Source organism: Manacus candei, unplaced genomic scaffold (genome assembly GCF_025592945.1).
Source record: "Manacus candei isolate 608988 ecotype Guabito, Panama unplaced genomic scaffold, ASM2559294v1 h1tg000049l, whole genome shotgun sequence".
In the NCBI taxonomy this organism is placed as follows: domain Eukaryota; kingdom Metazoa; phylum Chordata; class Aves; order Passeriformes; family Pipridae; genus Manacus; species Manacus candei.
In genome coordinates, this window is record NW_026138097.1 from 14851862 (window position 1) to 14869499 (window position 17638).

At 36.1% G+C, this 17638-nt stretch overlaps 2 long non-coding RNA genes across 2 annotated transcripts in view; both read right to left on the reverse strand.

Annotated features, from left to right (window-relative positions):
* The window catches only part of LOC127476402 (uncharacterized), a 62696-nt gene extending 52475 nt beyond the window's left edge, over positions 1-10221 (reverse strand). Inside the window, exons 1-2 of the long non-coding RNA XR_007906593.1 lie at positions 9950-10221; positions 8832-8955 (exon numbers count right to left, since the gene is read on the reverse strand). This is a non-coding gene — a long non-coding RNA (uncharacterized LOC127476402). The remainder of the gene's footprint in view (positions 1-8831; positions 8956-9949) is intronic.
* A 354-nt stretch (positions 10222-10575) lies between these two features.
* The window catches only part of LOC127476401 (uncharacterized), a 38806-nt gene continuing 31743 nt past the window's right edge, over positions 10576-17638 (reverse strand). The window contains exon 4 of the long non-coding RNA XR_007906592.1: positions 10576-10921. This is a non-coding gene — a long non-coding RNA (uncharacterized LOC127476401). The remainder of the gene's footprint in view (positions 10922-17638) is intronic.

The following is a 17638-nucleotide window of genomic DNA, read 5'->3' on the forward strand; positions in this document are numbered from 1 at the left end:
ACAATCCAGGGGAATAAATCTATATTCAAGCTATTATTGCCTAGCATGTAAGGAATTATTTCTAAATTTCTATATCCTGGACAAGGGCAATTAAAATATCAGATCCAGGCAAAATCTGGGTTGTGAATACAGTCTGCTCAGACTATGCCTAAGTTCTAGATATGTGATGACCCCTGTATTCCTCTTTCATATATCTCATCTCTCTATATACTTCGAGGGACCAAAGAAAGTACAATGTCAGGCTGCAGGGATAGTATGTACCTTGCTGCCCTGGGAGAACTTGTGGACCACATGCTGACTAACAAGGAGACTAGGGTAAAATACTTCAATAGACCTTCATAAAAATAAATTCAGCAGCTTTACTCAAAATACTCACAAAGAGACTATTTGGTGCAAAAAATTTTGTTATCAGGGCTAATTATTGACTTCAAGACAAGTCCTTCGGCCTGGATATTTCCCTACTTCTAGGCTGTCATTTCTTAGACTCATGCTAATCCCATACACATATCCTTAGTTTATGTAAATAACTGCAGCACTGTTAATGTAGGCAAAGCTGTGTCAACTTAGACCAGCTGAGGATAAGACTGAAGCTCTGTATGATGTAAGACAGACAGGAGGAAGTAAAAGAAGGAAATACCCTTAACCACAAAACAATCAAAATAGTGCAAATCATTACAGTTCATACCTAAGCTTGTAGTCAAAATAAATGGCATCATACTGGATTTACAATGGGAATTTACAGGGAAAGGAGGCAGGCACCATCATTTTATTCCAGCTTTGTGCTCACAGTTTATAACACAGCAAAACTGGAGAAAAGATAAAGCAAGACACTAATGGAAACTAAAGTTTATGCAATTAATTTCTTCCCAAATTGCTCCTTAGTTATTAAAAACACACCTCTCTGCAGCCTCTGGTTCTAGTTGTACAAACACAGTACATTCTTTTAGACTGGGGAAATCACACATATATAATTCTTCATTTGTGTTTGTGTCTGAGTCTCCAAGACTTTAAATACTGCAATCCAATTCCAACAAAGTCTGCCAGAAAGAATACAGGCTTGGATGTATTAGAGAACTGCATGTAATGAATTCAAATAAATGGATAGGAAAAGAGATCTAATAGGTGCCTCGACTAAGGTAAAGATGGCAACATTAGCAACCACTGTTAGCTACCAGAGTCCACACAGGACCTAATCACAGATTTCACAAAATCATTACTCATAGAACAATATCCTAATTCTTTTCCTCTTATCTAGAGTGGATATCTTTTCCTCACCTGCTTCATAGAAATTTGTAATATTTCAAAATTTTGGTAGCAGAGAGGAAAGAGGACTTCAAAGCCCAAGTCATGTTCAGACTCATACTTTTCGGATAGATGTTATCTTTCTAACACACCATCTCCAGACTGGTAGGTGTGAAAAACCTCAAATTTTTAATTGTTTACAATCTAGATACAGCAGTCCAGACTGGGGATTTCTGCAGTCACAAAGACAAATAGCTAAAAAGTTCCTTAGCTTTTGCTATTGTGAAAATGGCAAGACTCAGCACATGCTGAAACAAAACCAATTGTGATGTATTGTAGGACTATGGAACTGATTTTCAGCTGCACCAGAAACAAGACTGAGATGAAACACTTTCACATAAAGTTTTGGGAAAACAGTGGAAATTTTATCATTCACTTATGCTCCATTTCACATGTGTACAACACTTCAGAGTATGTCATTCTTGTGCTTGTATCTTGGGATACTCTCTTGATACAGCTATTTGATTCTTATTTTCTTATTACAGATTAATAACAAGGAAATGTTAAGTAAAATTTGGTGGTTGGAAATGTAGTAAAGATTTTGGTCATGTTTCCTTGAAATCCACTATAAAAGGAAAAAGTAAAGCTATACCACATGAACAAAACCAAATCCAAAACATTTCCCCCAGAACCAGACATCTTTCACAGTGTGACGTATCACACAGTAATACACTACAGTAATATAGACTTAAACTGAACCAAGAGGACTGAAAAGTAGTATTTATATTTCTTTTCAATGGTTGAAGGACCAAAGAGTCTGTGATTGAAAGCAGTGCTAAGAACACTGTTTGCTTTCCTAAGAATTGATCTTCTATTGTTTGCTTAGTCCAGCTTTGGTTTAACATGTAACACCTTGTGTTAAAGTCTTCCTCAGTCATGGATTATCACTATCAGAGTGATTCAAAAGCTCTAACACAAGTGAGTTTATTGTTTTCAATATTTTCATTTAAGTGCTTTAATCAATATCTGCCAAGACAATTAAAGGGCTCAAATAGTTTCTGAGAGGAATTTTTCCCTTGGAATTGATCTCTTTTTTTATTATTATTATTTTTTATTTATTCCTCTATTTATTTTATTTTATTTTTAATGCTACAAAAAAAAAAAAGTTAACACCATTTCCCCAAATTCATCCACTATTCTGATTCTTGTTTTATAAAGGAAATGAAATTTGTCATGCTGCTATACATCATTTGCACTGCAGTACAATGTCCCATCTGTGTGTCAAGTACAAAACAAAAGCATTTTGTGAAAAATTGCTAAAGTAGTAATGATTTTTGTCCTCAACTCTTTGTTTTGCCTTTCAATAAAGAAGGCGACATGTGCCACAAATGATATATTATTGTTTAAGTACAACCCTAGTAATACAGTGCATAACCAAAACCATGTTTCACAGCAGAGAAACTATAGTTTACTGCCCCTATGGCTCTGATGAGAATATAATGTTCTACAGTTTATAAATGCTTTGAGGTCAACACATGATTTACTTCAGCTTGTTCATCCAATGAGCAGGAGGTCCAAAAATATATCAAGCTATTAGACAGCCCACTGGAAGCTTGGCGGAGGCTCCCAGTGATGGAAAGCGTGCCATGGAAGCCTCTCTGTCAACTGGAGATGAGATAATTAGATCCAGGTAATACATTGGAGCCCCATCAGGGAACAGGACAGCAAACATGTCATCTTTATGATTTTTTCTCATCCTCCCCAGCAACACTGGCCTGAGATAGTAAAAAGTGTGAAGGATTCATCAGTTCCCAGCAAAAGCACAGCAGCAGGATAATCAAACTATCATCTCTCCATCATCCTCATTATCCAGAGACCTAGTGTTCTGTATAAACATCAAAACAACATCAACAATAGATTGAGAAGCCATGCTAGTTAGCTCTAGCTTTTGTTTTATATTCCATGGTAATGTCACACAACACTGGAATCTTGTAATATCCAAAAAAAAGTTCGAGAGCCTATATTTAATATCTCATGCAAAAGTCTGCTAATTAGAGAGCTGAGCTTCAACCTGATGACTTAATGTTCCCAAACTGCTGGTGGATCAGAACATGTATGAATGCTGGGGTAACATAGTGATTTTATACAGGATGTTCATCTAAAACCATAACACCCTGGCCTTTTCTCTCACACACATTGCTACATGCACTTTTTTTTTGGAAGATCCAGCTGTATTTGAAGTTGGATTGAAAGTGATGAGTTGCTATAAAGAGGATCCAAGTGCATTAGAGGAACACTCCCTTTGCATGAGAAGGGTAATTGAAAAACACCCATACATATGTTAGTGCAAAAAAAATGCATTTCAGACTCAAATCAACAACTTAGAAGATGCTTATGCTTTCCTTAGACTCATATGCACCCCTAAAAACTAGAACAAAAAAGAATTTAGAAAAATTGTGGTCAGAAAAAAAAAAATTTTTAAATGTAGACAGTTTACACAAAATACATAATGTTTTCCGTTTTCCAGGCTTTTTTCGTAGAAAAAGCAAAAGGATAATTTCAATCATGACTGATCCTATGTTAAAAATTTGGTCTTCTTTGTGCTCACTGATTATTACTAACACCTAACTTTATTTATATAATTAAATAAATATATACACACTATATATATATACAGTAAAATTCCTTTTCCCAAAACATATAGATAACTTATGCTCCATTTCCTTTACTGGTAGCTGATATTTAAAAAAATCTTTCTTCTCCTTTCCTCTTTCTTTCATTCACACATTGCACATAGGTAAATGATGTAGCTTACAGGGGAAAAAAGGAAAAGAAGAATCTCTTAACTCAGCTACAGAAGTCTTCTTAAGTCTCACTGCTAACAGAGACACAGACCCTCCTTGGAGAAACTGGCGGACTACCTTCATATTCTTTATCCACATGTGCACTGTCTTCTTTTACTTTTCCTGAATATGTATACGTTCTGTCAACACATCAGGAAAAGAAAACAAGAGGTGGCTCTTGAATGTTGGGAATGGATTAACGCCATTTCACACTTCAGTCTTAAACAATCTTAAAACCTGAAGCCATGAAAATCCAGAAACATCATGATCTAGTGTACAGCTTAATGCTCAAGAAGTTTAAATGAAATTTCTAATTAAACTATTTAAATAAATACATGCATGCCTCAGAAAACATTTACTGCCATGGCACACACCCATCATTGCTTTTAGTTCTTTTCTCAGAAAATATTCAGAAAACCCCCCTTAATGGAAAGAAATTAATATTGCAAGCATGAAGTAAATTCCAATGAGAATCACAAAACTCAGAACTCACCACTACTTCTAAAAAAACAGACTGAATAAAACATTCTGAAAGTAGAATGCCAGAGAAAAATGTATTTTTTCCAATTGCCATCCAAGTAAAATTGATTTTTCTATTCTTCCCCTTCATAAGTATGACAGTGAGTATCTTCATGGAGCTCCAGGAACCTAAGAGAGCAGTTCTGGCAATTGTCTTTGATGAGACCAAAAGTGAGTAAATTTAAGCTACTGAAAACACTAAAAGAGGAAAAATTCATGTCTAGCAGAGAAAGTACTAAGATTAAAATGAAAAAGCATGGGTAGCCTAGATAAAATCAATACAGCTTTTCCCAAGGTGTAATGTTTATAAACATTACTTTGGCTCTTCCTTGACCACAATATATACAGAATATAAAATGGCATTTTTATGACTCATAATCCCAGTCTTTACCTCCATGAAGTTGCTCACAAAGACTGAGAAGCTGAATGGATTTAAGACTGGAACTATAATGACAAATCATACTCTTGCATCACACAGTTAGGGAGGCACATAGCATTTAGGATTCACATCTATAAAAAGGAAAAACTTATGGCAAAGTCACAAAATACTGTTACAGTTATAAGATCCAAATTTAAATTCTGCAGTAGTAGTCATGAAGAAAGCTTTGGAATATAGCTCTCAGCTACATGGGACACTGGGAAAATTATAGAAATTGCATGTTTAAGACCTTCCTAGGCATGAAAAAAAAATGTAAAAAGTGTGTATATGCTAAGAGTATGCATGAAATTGCAGGTTGAACAGCACAAGCCTTAAGATTGGGCTTCATTTACCTGTGATAATGGGAAAAGAATACTAATATTATTTTTTTCCTTTTTCCTTTCTTATTTGCTACTATAAAGTACAATGTTTGTCTCAAGTAGCCTAGAATCAGGAAAAGGAAATCATCCCGGCAGACAAAACAGATTTGCAGGAAAGACATAAGAAAACTCAGTTAGAACCACTTATGAACAATAGCCATGCAGGAAAACAAGACTTCAACAGGAGAAACTGACTGATCTTATGACTTAAATCAAAGAAGAGAAAGATATCTAAGAATTTACTAGCAATAAACTCTGGAGTACATGCCAACTTTTACAAATGCAAAACAATGACATAGTGAAGGGGGGGGGGAAAGCTAAACTGAAGCTAGAAGACTAACAAAGCAGAAATAAGACTTAAGGCAGCTGCATAGTAAAAAAGCAACTGGTTTAGGACAAGAGGAAGGAAATAGCTCCTGGAGGCATAGGAACAAATACACAAATCAACACAGGAAGTAAAAAGACTTTAAAAACAGGCAGAGATTCAACATGTTAATGAAGTGCATGATGACTGGATGGTAGAAGCAGAAAAATAGTATGATCAGAAGAAATTTGGATAACCTGAGACCATACTACAGAGAAGAAATATATTCATAGTTAATATGACATACCATAAAATCCCCCACTTTTTTTTTAATGATTCCAAGTTGAAAAAAGAAAGAAGTCAAAACCCAGTTTGATTCAGCCTCCTAAATTTTTTTAATGATTTCTAATAACTAGTTACTTGGAATTTCCATCTGAACACTTTACAACATTTTTAATGCCAGTACGACTGAGGAGACAGGTACAGCCCACCTTGTTGGACCATGGTCCTACATGGGACTTTTTGTCTTCAAACTCAACAAAAACAGGACTGATGAAACACTGAGAATCAGCCAGGGAGGCTTTCTATGATCCTATGAAATAAACTTTCCATTTACTTCAATGAGCAGGGTCATACAGACTCTGCTCCCCGTTGGAATGAACAGTGACAGGTCTTCAGCCAGTGGGAGCATTCTCTACAAGAGTTGTGTTCACTCTAGAAGTCTCTCATAGAAGTTCAACAATATTTAATTTCCTAACAACAGTTTGTGGCACTATGTGCTTTATGTAGTACTTGACTTCATTTCTTTTTTAAAAAGCTGTAATGAATTTACCAGCAATTCTTTACATCGTAACTTCATTTTAAAGCTTTTCAGGAAACTTCTGATCCAATTTCACCACTCCTCCCATCTCCCCCCCCCCCAAAAAAATACACCAAACCAAACCAAACAAACAAACAAAAAAAAAACAAAAAAACCCAAACTGCTAACCCACCCAAAAGAATAGCCAAACAAAAAGAACCTTCACTTGGGTTTGTGACTGAGTTCAGATTAGCATAGTGTTTTTGATGTGGTGTATACCATCCTCTGTGAAACTATCTCAGCTAAGTGTGAAAAACTGCCTATGTCAAAACTAGTCGAGGGAAAAAAAAGATTAAAATATCAGGAGATGATATCCTATAAATGGCAGGGATTGTGTTGTTGGTATTCTTTTGCAAAGATTAGTATGGGGAAAAATACTTCAGAATAAAAATGAGCACTTAGAAATTAGAATACTGTCAAGTAAGATATCTGTGAATCAGGCTGCAAAAAATTAAGTGGATGAGTTATACTGTCAGTCTCCAGAGATGTACAGTATTAGTACAGGAATCTATACAAAAGTTATCTACTGCATGCAGAACCAATAATGTCATGAATGATCATTAATCTGCTAAACAGTAGGAAAGATTCCCTCAAAATAACAGATTTCATTTTTGAAAGAATAATGATACTAGAAGAAATCAAAGAAATAAGTGGATCACATTTATCTTATGCAATAATATTCTTTTAATGATAACAACTGAATCTTACAGTGTACTACATATAAATTTCATACAGGCTACCTTCAAGCACTCAGTAGATCAATTTAATTAAACCATAATTTCTCAAAATCATAGAATAAATTTTATTCAGTGCCATTATCATAGATTAATACAGATGCATTTTTGAAGTGAAGTATACAGACTGTAGAGTACATCTTCCTATAAATGTAGAGACAACTCAGTAAAAAATATTAATTTATTACCTTTGTCTTTCTTGATGCAATAAAGTGTAATAATAAGTGTACTTTTACACTGACATCTAGCAATGAGAGGGTCAAGTCAGTGCAATAAAGCTGGCAGACTAGTACAAGTGTCTGTGCTTGTGTTATAAATATTAGATAGCAGACATTTCACGAGTGAGACTGTGAAGGAATATTCCAGAAAAAGAACGCAGATTTACCATGAAAATCAGAAAACCGAAACAGCAGTATGGGTTCAAATACCCATGAGTGTAAAGAGTAGAACCTAAATCAGGGAGGTGTCAACACTTGCTAATTTAATGTGGTTCAGGATACAGACAAGAAACAAGTAACATGCATATACAAAGTGCCTTAAAACATATATTTTTATCAAAACCTATAATGTTTATTACAAGATAGTTATGAACCATTTTTAAGTGCTCACATAAAACAATGTAGATTAGACACTTGATTAGTTTGCTGCAATTATTTGAACTCCCTCCAGCCCCCCTAAGAACATTTGGTATGTGAGTATATACTTTATGAAACATCTGAAAGAAGATTATAAATAACATGGCAAGATGGAAAGAATACAAAGATAAAACTAAGCTTTTGGATCATGCCTTTTTTGTTGTTGCAGCTTACTAAACTAAATGCTATTGGATCAGAGTTCTTGTGCCTCTGAATCATCTGGTACTAGCCATTAATAGATAGATTACCAAGTCAATGGTCTTAAGGTTGGCCCTAACTATGAGATAGTGTGGCATATACAAACAAGACAATCTCCAAAAGAAGATCTCCTCTCCAATCTGCACCCTAAAAAGATGTCACTCCTTTTCCCTAGTAGAAACTGTTTTTTGGCTGGACTAGCAGAGACTTATCCGACTGTTGTCTTTGTCATAGACCTTCATTGAAAATGTATGTTGCCCAAAGACAACATCTGTCAATTCTCTCTAATAACCACAAATATTTAAGCTATACATTCAAAGTCTTTTTCATATGTTATATAGTGCTACCAGCATCTCCCAACACAACTGTAACTTGGTACGTGGCAAAAGAGAAGGTAAGGTATTTGCTTATGATCAGACTGCTAAATTGTGACCAGAGACAATGCACAAGTTTTCCCTTTTGAGTGACGTGGAGCATTTGCCCACATTTAATTTAACTTATACAGATCAAGTGTTACGGTGCATTCCAAATGCAGTCTACTGCTGAATACAAATATGTGGCAGTAACTCACTGCAAACTTTGCAGACATCTACATCAAAAAGGAGCAGATGTATGGGTGCTTTCTCATCAAGAAGATCAGGCACCTTGATCAAGCATCCAGGTAATGCTCAGCAGTACATGCCAGGTACAGACACCCACCACATTTATGCTGCAGGGTCAAATTCCCTTTGTAGACACAAGATCACACCAGCATACAAAGGAAGGAAGCCATTGCCTCTTCGTCAGTTCTCACACTGTGGTCACCTCCCAGTCCATCAAACAGCTGTGAACACAAATGTGCCAGAAACAGTACCCATTGTTGCTGTAAGTCTGCTAATTCCCTATGCTCTGTTTAATTACGTGAACTGCTCAGGACACTAATCAACACATCACACCATGATGATGCAGTTATAAATGTAATTATGAAAGCAACATGAATAATTTCATTAATGACTACATTTCAAGCTGTCTCATTCTCTCCACTTCCTTTGTTGGCACCATACTATGGGTCTGTTTGGAACTTCTGGGAATTAGGCCACATAAATATGACATGTTTCTACTAAAAAGCACAATCCTGCAGATTGGAATCAAGGAAAAAGTAACTTTGATGTCTGTTGGGAGTTTTGCCAGAATTATGACTGCAGTATTCAGGCCACTGTATGCCAAGGATTCTGAAAATTAATGCTTCCTTGCAGAAAATAATGTTTGATTTTAAAATCCAATTCCAGTACCTAGTGGCAGGAAGCAAGTCTGTCAGTGGCCCTATAAGTGTCAGTAACTGTCCATTTTTCTTTCTGTGCTTGCTCTTTGGAATCCAGCAGTACTTGGAAGGCTACAGCAGGGAGAACAGTCACACCTGCTTTACAAATAAGAAAAAGTCCCAGTCCCAGACAACATATAAATTAGGATTATGGAAGGAAAAGACAGAAGGTAAGGAGTTAAGAGGACAAACTGATTTTACAGTGGATCAGCTTTTAAAAAATGCCTTCCTGCTGCCTCCTGTCCTTACCTAAACCAGCTTTTCCTTCTCCCTTCTTCCCTCCTGTCTGCTCTCTATTCTTCTCAGGCTGAGACCAAGAGGTTTCCACAGCCCTTTGCAGGGAAAACTGAGCCAGGTGCCCACCCTCCAAGTCAGCTACTGTGTTTACAGTAAGCTAATCCTCTGTAATCTTGATACCAGTTTTAGAGTAGATGGGACAAGTGAAGGCAAACAAAAGTTCACTAGAGCAAGTGGTCTTAAATTATCATAATGACTCAGGAGGTAAGCACAGACTTACCATTGATATTATGCCAGGTGATGTATGCAGTCCTCAGGCTGCCAGCTGTGCATGTCATACAGCATGCTGAACACCCAGGCCACGTCTACAATGCCAAGTGAAGAGCAAAAGTGATTCCGAGCATCCCAGGCTTCATGGCCTGTCCCATTTCCCATCTTCACTGCTCTAAAACTGAGTTTGCTTCTAGACCCCAGCATGTTTCTACATGTTAACAATGCAGGTGGTTTGGAGTGTGATTGGCCACGTGAATGCAGCCAACATCTTACAGGACAACAGTGATGGACATTTAGCACCTGATTGATTCAAGTCCTGAGAAGCCCAATTGTAAGACTGACTGAGTGGTTTCAAATCCTGCAGAGATACAGTTAAACAATAACATGTCAAAATGTTCCCAAAAAAGTACTGCTTCTATTTTCAACTGATGGATTTTGTGGAGCTAAAAAATAGGGTGAAGTTTCTTTATTAGCTTCGTATATTGTACTTTAATGTGCTCATACTATAGGAACTATAAATTTCCTAATTTAAGTAAAATTTTCTTAATTTAAGTTAAAATAAATATATTATTCAGATGAACAAAGAAAACCTGTGAGAAAAGAAAAAAGAGCATGTTTTGTTTGATTCAGGCTATTGCTATGAGTTGTATAAAGTTATTAACAAAAATTTTATCCAGAGATCCCGCATGGGAAGTACACAGAAGCTGGCTTCTGAAATAAGAAAACATACTAAGCTCATGGAAATTTTAAAGCCTCCTCCTTGACAATTTTCTATATTACGAATGACCTTAAAACAGGAAGCCTGAATTACACATATAGCTGGGGGATAAGATTGAGACGGATCCTACAGAAGCATAAACTTACAACTAAATTAAAACAAACACATCATTAAAAGTATGTAAACAGTCTAATTCATTGAAGTACTTCTTTTCTGGAAGGCAGCTTCAGTCTGGAGGACAGAGACGGTGAGATTAGCTTCCTGCACGTTGCCAAGTTGAAAGAAAAAAAAAAGAGAAAACAGTTATAATTGCATTTTCTAATGAAATATATGATTTCAGAATCATATAGGGAATTCAGACTATATGAACGTGACTCTCACTTCTTATAGCTACACTTATGTGTTGTTTAGCTTTTACATTACAAATCTTATTTTTATGATTTCTAAGTAGGCATAAAATTCCACAATATGACAAAGGGTGTCAGTATAAGTTCTCATAAGTACACTACTATTTTTTTCTCTTTGTAAATTTTAAAATGCTTTTAAAGAAAGTTAGACTATGATTAAGTGGAAGGAAGGCAACAATTAAGTTTTTCAATCCCAAGTGTTTTCTGCTCCTGTGTAATGAATAAAGAATTTATGGGTCTGATTCTCTGCTTTGTGCTAGTGAAACTGCAATGATTTCAGTGGAGTTATACTGAGTTACAGCCACAGTAAAAGGACAGTAAGGATGTATTGCACTAAATAAACTTAATACACAATATACAATCACACTGTATTCAGTTTTAAAGAAAAACAACATAGAAGAAAAAAAAAAGAAAAAAAAAGAAGAAAAAAAATCCAAGTGAACAGCCATGAGAATTCTGTAATAAAGTTGAGGAAACAGATACTAATCTGAAATTTTGCATTTCCTTGACATTCAAGAAGAGCTCCACTGAAGCAACTCAGACTATATATAGAAAAAGGGCATGTGATATCTCTGCTGCCTTTGTGCTTCTAAGTCAAACTTTGCAAAACATGGAAGATTATATGCAGAATGAAAGAAAGAACGTAGAACCATCTTGTACTGAAACAGAAGTAAGCAGATTCTGTAAAAACTTATATGAGTCTCCCTAATACTTCTTAAGTTCTGTGCTTAATAAAGACTTTTCTAGTAAGATCTACCATAATGTGAAGGGAAAAGTGAAATTTCTGAAAAGTTCATGTGTGGAATTTTTGTTTTATATTGGTCTGTTTTTTCGGAGTTTTTTTTAATATGACAAACATGAAAACATCAACTTATTTTCCTCATTTATGTTCTGATCAATGTCAGGTATCATTTTTACATGTTATATTCATAAAGATGTTTTTAATTTAACTTTACAAACTAGCAGACACCATATTAGGTTTTAAAAACCATAGTCCTTTTCTTAATTTCACTCTCATATATGTGACAGCTGGGGAAGAGCTCAAGTAATTTCAACGGGACAACATTTTCAGTGGAAGAAATACAGAACCAGTGATGTGTACAGAGCAGCCTCATTTTTTATCTGACTACAAAGACGTGGATATAAGGATTCTCAAAATGCATTATTTTAAATTTGGAAAAATCACAATGACAATGCAGACCATTTCAGTCATAACTAAAAAATTACTTATTAGAACAGCTCTAATAAATCAGTGACATTTTAAACCAAACCTATTTGTATTTAAGATAATAACTAACATTAAAGCCCTCCATTGAAAACTGGAAATTGAACTGCTCAAAACATGTTGAGCTCACAGAGTTTGCTTTTTAGATGAAGGTATCAGCCAGTAATGTCATCCCATTGAGAAGTCTTCCCTGAAAACTTTGATCCAATCATATAATTTCCCTGAAACTTTTAGAAAGAGAATATCTGAATTCAAACAGCCTCAGCTCCCTTCCAGAATTTGTAACCAGCAATGAGGCACTTGAATAAATCCAGTTTTACGGAATATGCATCAAAATTGCAATGCCAAAAATTTGGCTTGCTGAACATAATGCCCCTGTTACAACGAGCCCTTTTTCCTCTTCGAGTTGTGGCCCCTTTCATGCTTAAACCAAGAGCAGGAGATCAGCATAAATACGGAGAGTGTTTTGTTGTTAACCGCAGAAAATATTGAGCACTAAAAATAATAGATACATTGTTTAGATTCTCCAGAGGAGCTCCCCAGCTCTCATTGCAGCTTTTGAAACTCTAGTCTGTAGTGTGGAAATAATGAAGTTTAATATGCTTTTATAGAAGCTCCTGGTCACCTTCTGCTGAACAGATACTGTAAAACTACATACTTGAACATTTCCCTAGTGTCAAAATAAATAAACAAAAAATTTAAATTTGCTTCTAAGATGAGTACAGCCCTTTAAATAAGTTTTCCACCTATATTTTGGTATACATGATACCTCCCTCACAAGAATACTTACAGAATTGAAAGATTTTAACATATATATGCAAATAAGTTCACACAAAAATTTGGCCAAGGGATGACTGTCCTAAAACCTCTTCACAAAAGTCTTTTTGCCAACCTGGGGTAATAACAATGTCCTGTGAGGAATGTGATCTATCACAAACTGCAAGTAAATAAGTAGATGAAAACACATACAAAACACCTTGCAAAACAATCACAGGCTTTAAAATATGTTTCCATGAGGTTTTTCTGATGAATTTCTAACTAAGATTAATTTTAAATGTCTTCTCTCCCCTCTAAAAAAAAAAAAAAAGAGGTTGAATTCACCAGATGCATTATTTACCACATCTGTCACCTTGCTGTCAACTCCTAACACTTTTTTCCCCACTGCTAACAAAAAGTTCAAAGGGGGAAGATCATCTGATTTTTCTTGACAATTCCTCTCCTATTTCCCAATCTGCAAGCATATATATTTGACATATTTAGCTCTGGTTGGTTTGTTTCAGGTCTGATACTTTTCAGAAGCTTACTGTATGTGTGTTACCATATATGTCTCAATATGTATTTTTTAAAAAAAAAGGAAAGAAAGGGGGAAAAAATCATTCTGTTTCAAATAATGAGCATGTGCACCTTTTTGCCTCAGGCCTTCATACACAATTTAGCCAGAAAGCCAGGGCAGATCATGATTTAGCATTTGACATCTCTTGCCTTCAGGCCAGGGGAGACTAATACAGATTTCTGACTCTGAGCACACCACGGAAGAAAAAAAAGTGAGAGAGAGAGGCCTTTTATTGACTAAATGATAAAGAGGTTTGTAATGATAAATAACAGTCATTTTATTGTGGAATTCCCAAGAAAAGATGCATTCTGCAGTGTCTGAAGAAGCCTAAAAGCCGAAGCTGGTTCCCTGTGGATCCAAACCTGTTAAGCTCCAATCTTTCTAAGCAGAAATAGAGGTCACAAATTGCATAGGACCTGCACTATTAAAACTGTATAAGCATGATACATAATCACTGCTGCATCCAGGGCAGTTAGCACTAAGAGGATTAGCTGAAGGCTGCTTCTGGGTTTCTCTCCCTCAGCCTGCATCTGAAACAAGCCCGGTACACACCCAGACTGCTTGAGAATTTTCTGCCAGCTTTGATCGATAGTTTAATTGTAAACTTTGGGAGCAATAATGGATAATTCAGCTTGAACCGTCCATTATAAGCGCTGTTGCAGAGGATGGAGCTTTCAAAATTAAACAAGAGTTGTATAATATTATTACATTTGTACTGCTCACCTACAGTTAAATTCCATTTACAAATACTGTCTTGACAATGTATGGAGTTCAATAAACATAGGCCCAGGTGGGTTGAGTGGGGAAACGAAAGAGGAAAGAAGCTGAAGCCAATTATTTGCCATCTATTCCAGAAAGATTTTTATTTTAACCTCATAGATTAAAACACATACAAATGGAAACAGGGAGATGAGACAAAGATAGATTCAAGCACAGATGTAAGTTGTGTTTTGACTGCATCACCATGATGGAAATGTACCTAAATGTCTTGGAAGGACCATGGTATGACAGTACCAGTGAAAAAATATCCCAGGAAAGTGATAAATGTGCATTGCTCAGACCATGTAGTCTATGTTGGCATAATCAAATTTTTAACAGTACCTGCACCAGTTGGTTGAGCTAGACTGGACGTATTCATGCTATCATATAGGTTATTTTCTAAATCACAAGAAAACATAGCAGCATTCACCCTGTCTTGAAGATGACCAGACAAAACAGTCAAGAATTTAGCTATCAAGATTTCTGGTAGACACACTTTACAGTATTACACATGCAAACACTTCCATCCAATTCTAAAATGAGTAGTGAGGAAGAGAAACCTGTAAAAACATGGATTTTGGAGAAAAAAAAAAACAGCAGTTGTGAAGGCATAAACTCAATTCTGTTTACAGAATCAAGCATTTTTCTAGTTTTATTATGTATCTTTAATAAATTAGTTGCAGGAATAAAATTTGCTTAAAAATGACAATACAAGGTTAGAAAAGTAGCTTGTGCTACCAGCTTTACCATGAATTTAGGAACTCCAGTCAAATTTACTCCATATCTTAGAAAGCCATTACCCACTCCACAACTAACTTGAATTAAATGAACTCTGTAATTATAACAAGACCTGTGAGTTAGGAAAGTGACAAACTCACAGAGAGCCTTCCCACTCCTTACAAAGGCCATTGACATCCATCACAATCTCCATGAAGTTTATCTTAGTTTTCACAGTCAATCTCTCTTTTTTTATGCTAGTGGCTAGGATTCAAGGCCAAAAATATTTTGCCCTGGCTTTCCTTGTTTTTGAGAAGGTGATATCCATATTTAACCGTGTACTATAAACAAAAGTCAGCTAAAGCTCTTCCTACATGCTTTCTTATGCCTGGCTAGTATGCAGTTAAATGCACAGTATTCCTACTGCCTTTCTTATTACTCAGTTAGAACACCTGAGACAAAGCAGTTCAGCATCAAGAAAAGGAGCAGAAAAGGAAAGGATTTTTTGTTTGCTTGCAAACCCAAAGCTCCACTTAAAAAATTAAGCAAGTAGAAAACAAACTGCACAATTCAACCAGGAAGTTACTAGACTCGCCAGATGAAGCCAGGTAGCATAAATCTCTGCAGCAGAACAGCACCTGCACCAGAGTTTGCAAATGCAGTCTGAATTCTATGCCTCTATTAGTGAAGAGAGAATCAAACTGACATCCGCCATCAGAAATAGTGTGGCCAGTAGGACCAGGGAAGTGATTTTTCTGTACTCACCACTGGTGAGGGCACATCTCAAATCCTGTCTTTAGTGTTGGGCCCCTCTCTACAAGAAAAACTTTGAGGTGTTGGAGCATGTCCAGAGAAGGGAACAGAGCTGGTGAAGAGTCAGGAGTGCAAGTTTGATGAGGAGCAGCTGAGGGAGCTGGGATTGTTTAGCCTGGAGAAAAGGAGTCTCAAGGTGGACATCATCAGTCTCCACAACTCCCTGAAAGGAGGCTGTAGCCAGGTGAGGATTGCTCTCTTCTCCCAAGTTACAAGTGATAGAATAAGAGAAAATGAACCCAAGTTGAATCTGGAGGATTTAGATTGAACATTAGGAAAAAAATCTTCACTCAAAGGGTTGTCAGGCATTGGAACAAGCTGCCCAGGGAAGTGGTGAAATCACCATTGCTGGAAGTGTTAAAAAAACATGTAATGTGGCATTTTTTTTGCCAAATCTTTAACCTGATTAGGCAAATATTAGGAGAGCATTACAGAATCAGTTATCAACTACAAGTAAAACCAGCTTATGAGTAATTCTGCTTGGTAAAGCAGGCTTCAGGTTTAAAAATGTGAATGGACTGAAGCTGGCAACATAGGGCTGTTTTTTTTCGGGATACTGAGACTAAAAGAGAGATAGAAGACAAATCAAACAAGTCTAACATGTCTTTCAGCTTTCGTGGCTCCCTCATATAAAAAGAAATTCTAAGGCAAATTTTAAGGCAAAATTCTGTATGTGAAAATAAGGTGGAATTTGTGCTTGGCCTAGTTACCATAGTGATTGACAGAGTTGAATCTATCAAATTGTCTTTTGTGGTCACCTGTGCTCAGCAATCAAGGATAAGTTATTAGTATCCCTCAGAATTGAGACAATGTTATCCCATCTAGTGATTTAATAAATGATGGAGATTTTCTCCTTCTTTTCCTGAGAAACAGATTAAGGACAATGTATAATATTTGGAGGGAAAAAAGTATGTTAAAAAGTAAGCTATGTATGTAAAGCAAATTCCTTTTGGTTTTGTAAGCAACAGTTCGATCTTCAGGAATCATTTGCTTTACTTAAAACGGATATACCAAAAATCACACAACCTAACTGCAATATCATGATTCACTTTAATGTCTATCTCCCGCTTTTCCATTTCCCACAGGCACCCATGACTCTTAAGACTGTCTGTCCTGTTTCCCTCCTTTTTTAACTTGTGTACCAAACACCTGAAATTTATTTCTATCAGAAAGCTCAACTAAGCTGTAACAAAAAGACATGCATCACCAAAGCACTGAAGATAAGTACACCTAATTATTCAGCACATATAGGCTTATTCAGTCAAGGGGCGGTGCTATTATTGCCCAAAGCTCTGGGTTAGTTGCTCCAAAATGAGCTCTGATCCTTCAGACCCTTTGTCTTTCTCTTGCACTTGACATGCAGTGAATGTCTACAGCCCCCTCTTACTCAGAGCTGAATATTTGAAGGGTTATGAAAACATTTAAGAGGCACAAGAGTTCTGTTCTTTCTCAGCAGCTTCACGTGAAATGAATTAAACTAGCATTTGCAACTGTGGAGTTTCTTGTTTCCAATTTCCCTTGTCTCTCAATAGCAGTTTTCATCTTTGTATATCTGATAAGAGATTTTAAAAAATACACATTTTTGGTGAAGATATAGTATTCATGTGGGCATCCAGCCATTTCTTTCAGAAGGACAAAAGTACTTTCCTGCAAGCTCTTTAGTTTGCTGTTTGTAGAATAACTTCTTGGCAGATGCTGGTTAATTGATATGCACATTTCCAAGG